This window comes from Phacochoerus africanus, chromosome 2 (assembly GCF_016906955.1).
Source record: "Phacochoerus africanus isolate WHEZ1 chromosome 2, ROS_Pafr_v1, whole genome shotgun sequence".
Lineage (NCBI taxonomy): Eukaryota > Metazoa > Chordata > Mammalia > Artiodactyla > Suidae > Phacochoerus > Phacochoerus africanus.
This window is the reverse complement of record NC_062545.1, coordinates 266,327,394-266,337,426: the sequence shown is the minus strand read 5'-3', so window position 1 is coordinate 266,337,426 and position 10,033 is coordinate 266,327,394. Positions and strand designations below refer to the sequence as shown.

The 10,033-nt window shown below is 40.5% G+C and overlaps 1 pseudogene; it reads right to left on the bottom strand.

The window, feature by feature from the left end:
• Positions 1–2,513: 2,513 nt before the first annotated feature.
• LOC125120926 (60S ribosomal protein L29-like) lies at positions 2,514–9,548 on the bottom strand (annotated as a pseudogene).
• Between the last annotated feature and the right edge of the window lie 485 nt (positions 9,549–10,033).

Below are 10,033 nucleotides of genomic sequence, written 5' to 3'. Positions count from 1 at the left end.
TCTCTAATGCCCAGGAATAGAGAAATGATTAACTAAATTGTAGTAGCTTCATATTATAAAATGATATTTACTGTAGAGGGAGTTCCTATTGTGGCTCAGTGGTATCAAAACTGACTAGTGTCCATGAGGACATGGGTTGAATCTCTGGCCTTGCTCAGTTGGTTGAGTATTTGGCATTGCTGTGACCCATGGTATAGATCTGAGCTGCAGCTCAGATCCCATGTTGCTGTGGCTGTGGTGTAGACTGGCAGCTGCATCTCCATTTGGACTCCTAGCCTGGGAACCTTCATATGCCACAGATGAGGCCCTAAAACAATAAAAAATACTAGGGAACAGTTAAAAACAATAGTGTAGATTGTACATAGTAGTGCCTTAGAACGGGAGTCATCTCCAAGACATCTTATTAGATGAAAATTCATTTTGCAAGATAATGTATTTATATAGTGTGATTTCAATGTTATGAATCTTTAAGTGTGCTTATGTGAAAATATATTTCTACATATAACAGGTTTGTAGGTGGGAGTCAGAAGGGACTTTCAGTTTGAATCCTACAATTTGACTGTATTCATGTGTTATCAGTGCCCTTAGGAAATAAAACTTGGAAAATAGAATGAAAGATTAAAAACATAGAATTAAAATATTTGTAATAGAGTGCCTTCTTTATGTCATCCCTTGGCATCAATTTTTTTTTTCTCTTTGGTCACGCCTGCAGCATTTGTACATTTCCAGGCAAGGGATTGAACCTGCGCTACAGCAGCAACCTGAGCCATGACAGTGATAATGCCAGATTCTTAATATGCTGAGCCACAATGGAATTCCTCAGCATGAAATAATGGCACATTAAAAACTAAAAAAAAAAAAAAACCTCTTATGATATATGAAAACATACCTAGGAGAGAGGGTAAGGTAATTAATTTGCTGAACCCTAAAATCTCCACATTGACTATAATAAATTTCAAGACAACCGGGGTCCTCTGAAGAAATCAGTGGTTCTCAAACTTGGCTGGTGAATGGAACATCCTTTGAACCTTAATACTACAGATACCAGGGTGGTGTCTCAAATGTTCTCATTTAATTGTGGGGTGTGGTCCTGGGCATCTAGATTATTTTAAATCTCCCCGGCTGATGCTAAATGCACAGAAGATGTCTAGAACTGCTGCTTTCAATAAAGTAGACACTATTACAAAGGTTTCTCATTGAGACCAAAAGGAATAGGGTAATTGAATTGTATGCATCAAGGATAATATTATCCAGGGAATAACAAGGGAAAAGGGCCCTAGGTAGAACTGCTTTAAATATCCCCTCCCTCTAGTAGGATGTACTGGGAATCTGGGGGTAAGAGATGCAAAGTATTGCCTTTGGAATGGATAAGCAATGAGTTCCTGCTGTATACCACTAGGAACTATATCTAGTCACTTATGATGGAGCATGATGGAGGATAATGTGAGAAAATATCTGTATGACTAGGTCACTTTCCTGTATAGTAGAAAATTCACAGAACACTGTCAACCAGCTATAACGGAAAAAATGAAATTCATTAAGAAAAACCCCTCCCTCTAAAACTTGTTATTCAGTAGCTTCCTTCAGCGCTTCCTTTGAGGATTGGCCTCAGATGAGAGGAGGCAAAGCCTCGGAATTATGGTATCTTCTTTCATCATTCTAGAGTTAAATGAGAATGTGGCCCCTTGAGAGTAGCACAGGAGGAAAACCAGGACACCTCACTCATAACAATGTGTCAGGAAAGTTTCTGAGCCACTCTAGCTGCAGAAGCTCCCTCAGAGGGTTGAGGTCCCATCTTTGCTTTTTAACAAGGCTCAAGGGAGATCTTTTTGGTGAGCTTCCAGGCTCCTTTCCTTTGATGCTAATTAACCACTCAGGGCAGCGCCTTACAGCCTAATCAGATAGAGTCCAGAGGTGAAATTTGGCTCCTCTTTGTGCATGGTTGATTGGGGATTAAGCCTGGACTCTCTTAGCACAAGTCAGCCTCAGTGTAACCATGGGTCGCAACTAATCCCAACACAGACCTTGGTCAGAGAAACAGACCACCCAGGCACCCCCATCCCACTGTCTAGTCAGAAAAACATGCTCTCTTTTGAGGGCAAAAGTGTTGATCTTATCAGAACGTTGGCTTATCTAATTGAGAACCCTTCCAGAATGGAAGCCAAAGAAAGACTCTGGGGAAGGTCATGGTTGTCCTTAGTGATAGCCTCATGCAGGTTAAGGTGTGGCCTCAGACAGTGCCCACTTCTCCCCCTAGTGTTTGGCTTTGCAGTTGGGATTTCACATTGATCAACTCTAAGTTTGTGTTCTGTTTACCACTTCCCTGCTCATGACTTTGGATAAGTCACTTCACCTCTTTGAACTTTAGTTTTCTCATCTTTTTTTTTTTTTTTTGGACAGATCCTCCCACAGGTTTACTTGTACAAATACCACAGCTGGGCACCAGCCCCATATAGACAGCAGCTGAAGGATCACACCAGTGCTTCTGTCCTCACAGTGGCAGATAAACACCTCTATTGTGGAGCCTTTGTGGGGACTTGGGAAACATTGGGAGCCAAAGCCAGAGCTGGACTTGCAGCTAGACTTTCAGCTGTGGCTTGGCCTTGTTCTGAGCCTTGGCCTGGGACTGTGGCCAGAAGAGCCTGAAACCCTTGGCCACGAGGGCACGAGCATGTTTCCCAAGCTTGGGGTGAACAGTGTGGGCAAGTCGACTGAGCTTGTGGCTGCCACCCTATGGGATGTTGGGCTTGACCTTCTTGGGTTTTACAAGAGCCTTGATAGCGGCAGCACATGCACTCATGGACTTGGCATTTTTGGCCTGCATCTTCTTTAGGCCCTTCTTGTTATGCTTCCTGGAAAAGTGCATGTTCCTCAGGAACTTGGGGTCGACCCCCTTAAGAGATTCATATCATTGTGATCAAGGTTTCTTGATGTTGTTTCTGTACCACTTTCGAGATTATTTGTGGTGTGGTTCTTGGATTTTGCCCCACATCTGAACCTGGGTTACCTGATCCCAAAGCACATGGGGCCAGAAAAGAAAGAGCAATTTCCTCACCTTTGAAATGAGGTCATTATATCCCATCAGTCAGAACTGGAGGTGATTGATTTGTGGTAGTTTCTGTCACATGCCTGTGACAATCTATTGCATTTACATCAGCTAGCATCTTTAAACTTATTAAAAAGAAATGGTAAAAAAGTGTATGCTAGCTCAGCAGATGATGGAAATTAAGAGAGGGCATTATGACCAGGGAACTCAGGAGAATTTGGATTCCACTCTAAGATCCAGCTGCCTCTTTCCATGCAGCTGCTAAGGAAAAGGCTGCTCAAAGAAAAATGGCAAAGTGTAAGCTTGACAGGAAGATGGCTCTCTCATATTTCCCACATAATTGATGGGGCTGATGGCAGGGACATCTTCCAGTATCTTTAGGTTATAGTGATTCTTTATGTCCTTAAGGCTTCCGTTTAAATCTGGGTTCCCTTGTCATTTTGTTCTCATATTGACTTTTGCACCGCAATCTCTTACTAGTTGAGTTCTAGGTCTTATTCTCAGACAAGCTAGAAATTATGGAAAGTTTCTAGTTTTATATTCTCCTGAATAATCCAGAAATAAGAGAACTTCATATTTGGAAAACTAATTTTCTAGCCAGAATGGAAGACATGTGGAAAGCCTTTACTATGGATAAAAAGTTGAGACCTTAAGTACAATTTACTTTTCAGATATCACCAGGAAATTTATTGAAAGTATTGTCTTGGGAGTTTCTGTTGTAGCTCGGTAGTAAGAAACCACGAAGACTGGGTTTGATCCTTGGCCCTGCTCAGTGGGTTATGGATCTGGTGTTGACATGAGCTGTTATGTAGGTCACAGAAGTGGCTCAGATCTGGCATTGCTATGCCTGTGGTGTAGGCTGGCAGCTGCAGCTCTGATTTGACCCCTAGTCTGAACTTCCATATGCCTTGGGTGTGTCCTTAAAAAGACAAAAAAAAAAGTCTTAGTTTGCTAGGGCTGTTGTAACAAGGTATCACAGACCGGGTGGCTCAAGCCACCAGAATTTTTTTTCTCACAACCCTCTGGATGCTAAAAGTCTGAGACCAAGGTACTGACAGTTTTAGTTTCTTCTGAGGCCTGTTTGGCTGTCATCTTCTCCCTGTGTTTTACGTGCTCTTCCCTTGGTGTATGACTGGGTCCTAAATTTTTCCTTTTATAAAGACACCAGTCATATAGTATCTGAGCCCACCCTAATGACATCATTTTATCTTATTACCTCTTTAAAGAACTTCTCTCCAAATAAGTCACATTCTGAGATGCTAGAGATTAGGATTTCAATTTATGAATTTTGAAGGGGACACAATTCATTCTAAAAATTAAAAAAAAAAAGGAGTTTCCTTAATGGCTCAGTGGAAACAAATTTGGCTAGCATCCATGAAGATGCAGGTTCAATCCCTGGCCTTGCTCAGTGGGTTAAGGATCTGGCATTGTTGTGAGATGTGGTATAGGTCACAGATGTGGCTTGGATCTAGCTTTGCTGTGGCTGTGGCATAGGCTGCCAGCTATAGCTCCCATTCGACCCCTAGCCTGGGAACCTCCATTATGCTGTGGGTGTGGCTCAAAAAATCCAGAAAACAAAAACAAAAAAAAGGAAAAAAAAAGAAAATGATGGTGTTCGATTTGTGTACGCCAGAGTACTAGATATTGTCCTTAGTACTTTCCTTGAGGCAATCCAAAGGTTTTCTTTTTAAAAAAGATTATTGGATTATAGTTGATTTACAATGTTGTATTTGTTTCAGGTGTGCAGCAAAGTGAATCAGTCATACATATACACATATCCATTATTTTTTCCTGTATAGGTGATTGCACACTATTGAGTAGACTTTCATGTGCTATGCAGCAGGTTCTGGTTAATCATCTATTTTGTGCAATAGTGTGTGTTTGTATGTTATTTCCACCCTCCCAATTCGTCCCTCCCCCCAGTGGTTTCCGTTACATGGTAACCATGAGATTGGTTTTGAAATCTCTGAATTTGTTTTTGTTTGTTTGTTTATTTACCTATTTAGGGCCACACCCATGGCATATGGAGTTTTCCAGGAGTTTTCCAGGCTAGGGGTCAAATTGGAGGTGTAGTCACCAGCCTAGACCACAGCCACAGCTACGCCAGATCTGAGCCACGTCTGTGACCTACACCACAGCTCACTGCAGTGCCTGATCCTTAACCCATTGAGAGGGACCAGGGATCAAACTTGCATTCTCGTGGATGCTAGTCAGATTTGTTTCTGCTGAGCCACAATGGGAACTCCCCAGTTTCTGCTTTTAAATAAGTCCTTTAGTGTTATATTTTATTGGATTCCACACATACATGATATCATATGATGTTTGTCTTTCTATGTCTGACTTACTTCACTCAGTATGGTATTCTCTAGGTCCATTCATGTTGCTGCCAATGGCATTATTTCATTCTTTTTTTATGGATGAGTGGTATTCCACTGTAGATATGTACCACATATTCCTGATCCATTCTTCTGCTGATGGAAATTTGCATTGCTTCCATGTCTTGGCTCTTGTAAATAATGCTGCAGTAAACATTGGGGTGAATATCTCTTCAAATTAGAGTTTCTTTTCTGGATATGTACCTAAGAGTGAAATTGTTGGGTCATATGGTAGTTCTTTTTTTTAAAGACTTTTATTTTTTCCATTATAATCGGTTTACAGTATTCTGTCAGTTTTCTACAGTACAGCAAATTGACCTAGTCACACATACATGTGTACATTCTTTTTTTTTACATTATCCTCCATCATGCTGCATCCCCAAGTGACTAGATATAGTTCCCAGTGCTATATGGTATTTCTATATTCAGTTTTTTGAGGAACCTCCATAGTGTCCTCCATAGTGGTTGCACCACTTTACATTCCCATCAGCAGTACAGCAGGGTTCCTTTTTCTCCACACCTCCTTCAGCATTTATTGTTTGTAGACTTTTTGATGATGGCCATACCAAGGGTCTAGAGTGGCTCATTAAAATTAGAGAATGAATGAGAACAAATGCCAGGTTGGTAGGGAGTAGAGAGATGAACATCAGAGGGACATGGCAAGACCCACTGCATGGTGGCTAAGAATGTATGGCATCTCCATTGGATCATCATTGTGCACTATAAACAGTAACGAGAACCAGTCTCCATTCTCAAAAGTAAGCCCTAGCTGTCATGCGTGGTGACAAATGAATGGAACACAGTCAGATGTCAGCCACAGAATCCTGTGTAGGACCAAAAGATAGACCAATCTGATAAAAGAACTTCTTTCTCTTTGTAAACATGCAGAGGATGTTGCATAATCCCTGAGAGATTAGAAACAGAACTTAGAAGGAGCAATGATAGCCATGAGAAGTGGGAAATGAATGAATGGGGCTAAATTACAAATCAGAAGTCACTGAGAGATTGTTGGATTGGTTTGAAAAAAGGCAGAATTGAGTTACCAAAAAAAATAAAAATAAAAAATAAAATAAAATTAGGATTTCCTGTTGAGGCGCATTGGAAACGAATCTGACTCATAAAATAATTCATCTTTTCTATTTTATTGAGGTATATTTGCCTTATATTAGTTTTAGGTGTGCAACCTAGTAAGTCAATATTTTTATGGATTTACATACCATACAAAATTACTACAATGTTATTGACTATATTCCCTGTGATGTACATTACATCCCTGTGATTTATTTTTATAACTAGGAATTTGTACCTCTTAATCCCCTTCACCTGTTTTGCCCATATCTACACCCCCCACCTCCCACAATGTCCCCTTGACTGTGGCAACCACTGGTTTGTTCTATGAGACTGTTTCTCTTCATTTATTTGGGTTTTTAGATTCCACACATGAATGAAAACTATGGTATATGTCTTTCTCACTCTTATTCTGAATGTTTTCCTTTATAATTCATTCTTTACCTCAATTGAAAGGGTCTTTCATATCAGGCATTTTAAACCAAAGGGTTTATTATTAGTTTGCATCCATTGATTTTTTTTTAATTGAAGTATATGCTTTTTTTTTTTTTTGACTCTTCCTCCAGTGGCCATAGGAAGCATTTCTGATTAAACAGAATAAATAAACCTTCCTTCATTCTGAAAAAAAAAAATCAACAGATAGAAAAAATATAGAAAAATAGGCATCTCTAAGAGAAAAGAACGCACAGGCAAGGAGCCCCAGAAAGATTCAAGTGATGACTTCACTCTGAGCACATGGAGGTGAGGAAGAGTGGAGACCAAACATGTGTAAAAGCATAGAGCTGGATAAGTAATAGTCAACTAAGTGATTTCTTTGTGGCAAATCTAATGATCCCATAGCCCAGGATAGGCAAAGGATATCCATACATTGGAAGTATTTTTAAAAAGGGCTTAATGGGAGTTCCCGTCATGGCGCAGTGGTTAACTAATCCGACTAGGAACCATGAGGTTGCAGGTTCGGTCCCTGCCCTCGCTCAGTGGGTTAACGATCCGGCGTTGCCGGGAGCTGTGGTGTAGGTTGCAGATGCGGCTCGGATCCTGCGTTGCTGTGGCTCTGGCGTAGGCCGGCAGCTATGGCTCCGATTCGACCCCTAGCCTGGGAACCTCCATATGCCACGGGAGCGGCCCAAAAAATGGCAAAAAGACAAAAAGACAAAGATGAATAAATAAATAAATAAATAAATAAATAAATAAATAAATAAATAAAAAGGGCTTAATGTTTAGAATATATAAGCAACTTGTTCACTCAACAGCAAAAAAACCAATCAACCAATTGAAAAATGGGCAAAAGACCTGAATAGACTATTCTCCAAGGAAGATATACAGATGGCCAGCAAACACATGAAAAAATGCTCAACATCGCTGATTATAAGAGAAATGCCAATCAAAGCTACCATGAGATACCACCTCACACCAGTCAGAATGGCCATCATACATAAGTCCACAAATAACAAGTTCTGGAGGGGCTGTGGAGAAAAGGGAACCCTCCTGCACTGTTGGTGGGAATGTAAACTGGTACAGCCACTATGGAGAACAGTTTGGGAATGTAAACTGGTATAGCCACTATGGAGAACAGTTTAGAAATCAATACAAAGAACTTCCATATGACCCCACAATCCCACTCTTGGGCATATATCCGGACAAAACTCTACTTAAAGAGACACATGCACCTGAATGTCCATTTCAGCACTCTTCACAATAGCCAGGACATGGAAACAACCCAAATGTCCATCAACAGAGGATTGGATTAGGAAGAGATGGTACATTTACACAATGGAATACTACTCAGCCATCAAAAAGAATGACATAATGCCATTTGCAGCAACACGGATGGAGCTAGAGACTCTCATCCTGAGTGAAATGAGCCAGAAAGACAAAGACAAATACCATATGATATCACTTATAACTGGAATCTTATATCCAGCACAAATGAACATCTCCTTAGAAAAGAAAATCATGGACTTGGAGAAGAGACTTGTGGCTGCCCGATGGGAGAGGGAGGGAGTGGGAGGGATCAGGAGCTTGGGCTTATCAGATACAACTTAGAATAGATTTACAAGGAGATCCTGCTGAATAGCATTGAGAACTTTGTCTAGATATTCATGTTGCAATAGAACAAAGGATGGGGAAAAAATGTAATTGTAGTGTATACATGTAAGGATAACTTGATCCCCTTGCTGTACAGCAGGAAAGAAAAAAGTAAAAAAAAAAAAAGAATTTCATCCTGATAGACTTTCCCCTATTTAAGTCCAACTTAGTTAAAACATAGTGTTTATCTATTAACTAGTTATATGGTAAACTTTAGAGTTAGGATCTTAATGAGGTTCATAAAATTTAGACATATATTATCCAAAAAAACCTAGCTGTTAGTTTTGTCCTTGATTTTAAAAGCTTTTAAGTGATAGCTAGTTTAGTTAAGTTGGTTTATATTTACTTACACTATCTCCCTGCCATAAACACTTTGAAGATAAGCACCAGTCTACAAACAACGTTTGTGAATGCCAAATTCTTGTGTCTATGGCCTCTTCAAAGTACTCACTAAGTTTAGTTAAGATGAATATCTTAAACCATGATGTACAGCTGCTATACCATGTAATAGTTAACCAATGTACTTTTAACACTGTGATGTAATCTGTATTGAAAAACTGTCTATATAATCAACCATTGTTGCCAATAAAGTTTGAGCAGTCCAGAGCCCTAAAAGAAGGGACAAAGAGGCTGTCTCCGTATTGTACATTCCCACCGACGCCATCCATCTCTGATCGGGAAAAAGTGTACACTCCCTGGCTGCCAGAGCTGGCCGCCAGCAGTCACTAAGTCCCTTGTGTTTGGTGGAGGGGAGAATATGCACACAAACATCCATTATCCATGTGCAGGACTGTCTCCACAGATTCAGGAGGATTTACAAGTCTTCTCCTTCCCAGGTGGTCCCACATCCCTTTTTTCAAACTTCTGGGTGTAGTGCAGCTTCTCTCTCACCTGATGTAGGTGTCCAGAGGGACAATAATGTTCTGGACCTGGCTCTTCCAACCCCTGTGTTTACCTGGGAGATGTCTCATGTAGCACTGAGGATGTAGTACCAGGCAGGGACATTTAGGTCCAATATTCCCCTTGAACCTATAAAGCTTCCACTTGGCCTCCTCTGAATCTCCCCATTTATGCAAAGGACAGATACACCCAGAGTTTCCCCCTCCCACAACATGTTAGGTATCTTCTGCCCCGTTGCTGTCAAGTTCAGATACAACTGCTAGTTTAGAAGATGTGCCTTTATGCTTCTATCCTATAACAAAAGGGAGGGTCATAACCTTGGAACCTAACCTCAGGTCACCTTTCTTTTATTAGCCAAACCCCTAGTCTACTGCTCAGGTATTTGCTTACCATCCTCTGCTACCACCCCTGGGGAAACCCACCAGCTTTAGACTATATATATATATGTATGTATTGATTTTTATTGTTTTCCATTGTAGCTGGTTTACAGTGTTCTGTCATTTTTGTACTGTACAGCATGGTGACCCAGCTATACATACATGTATACATTTCTTTT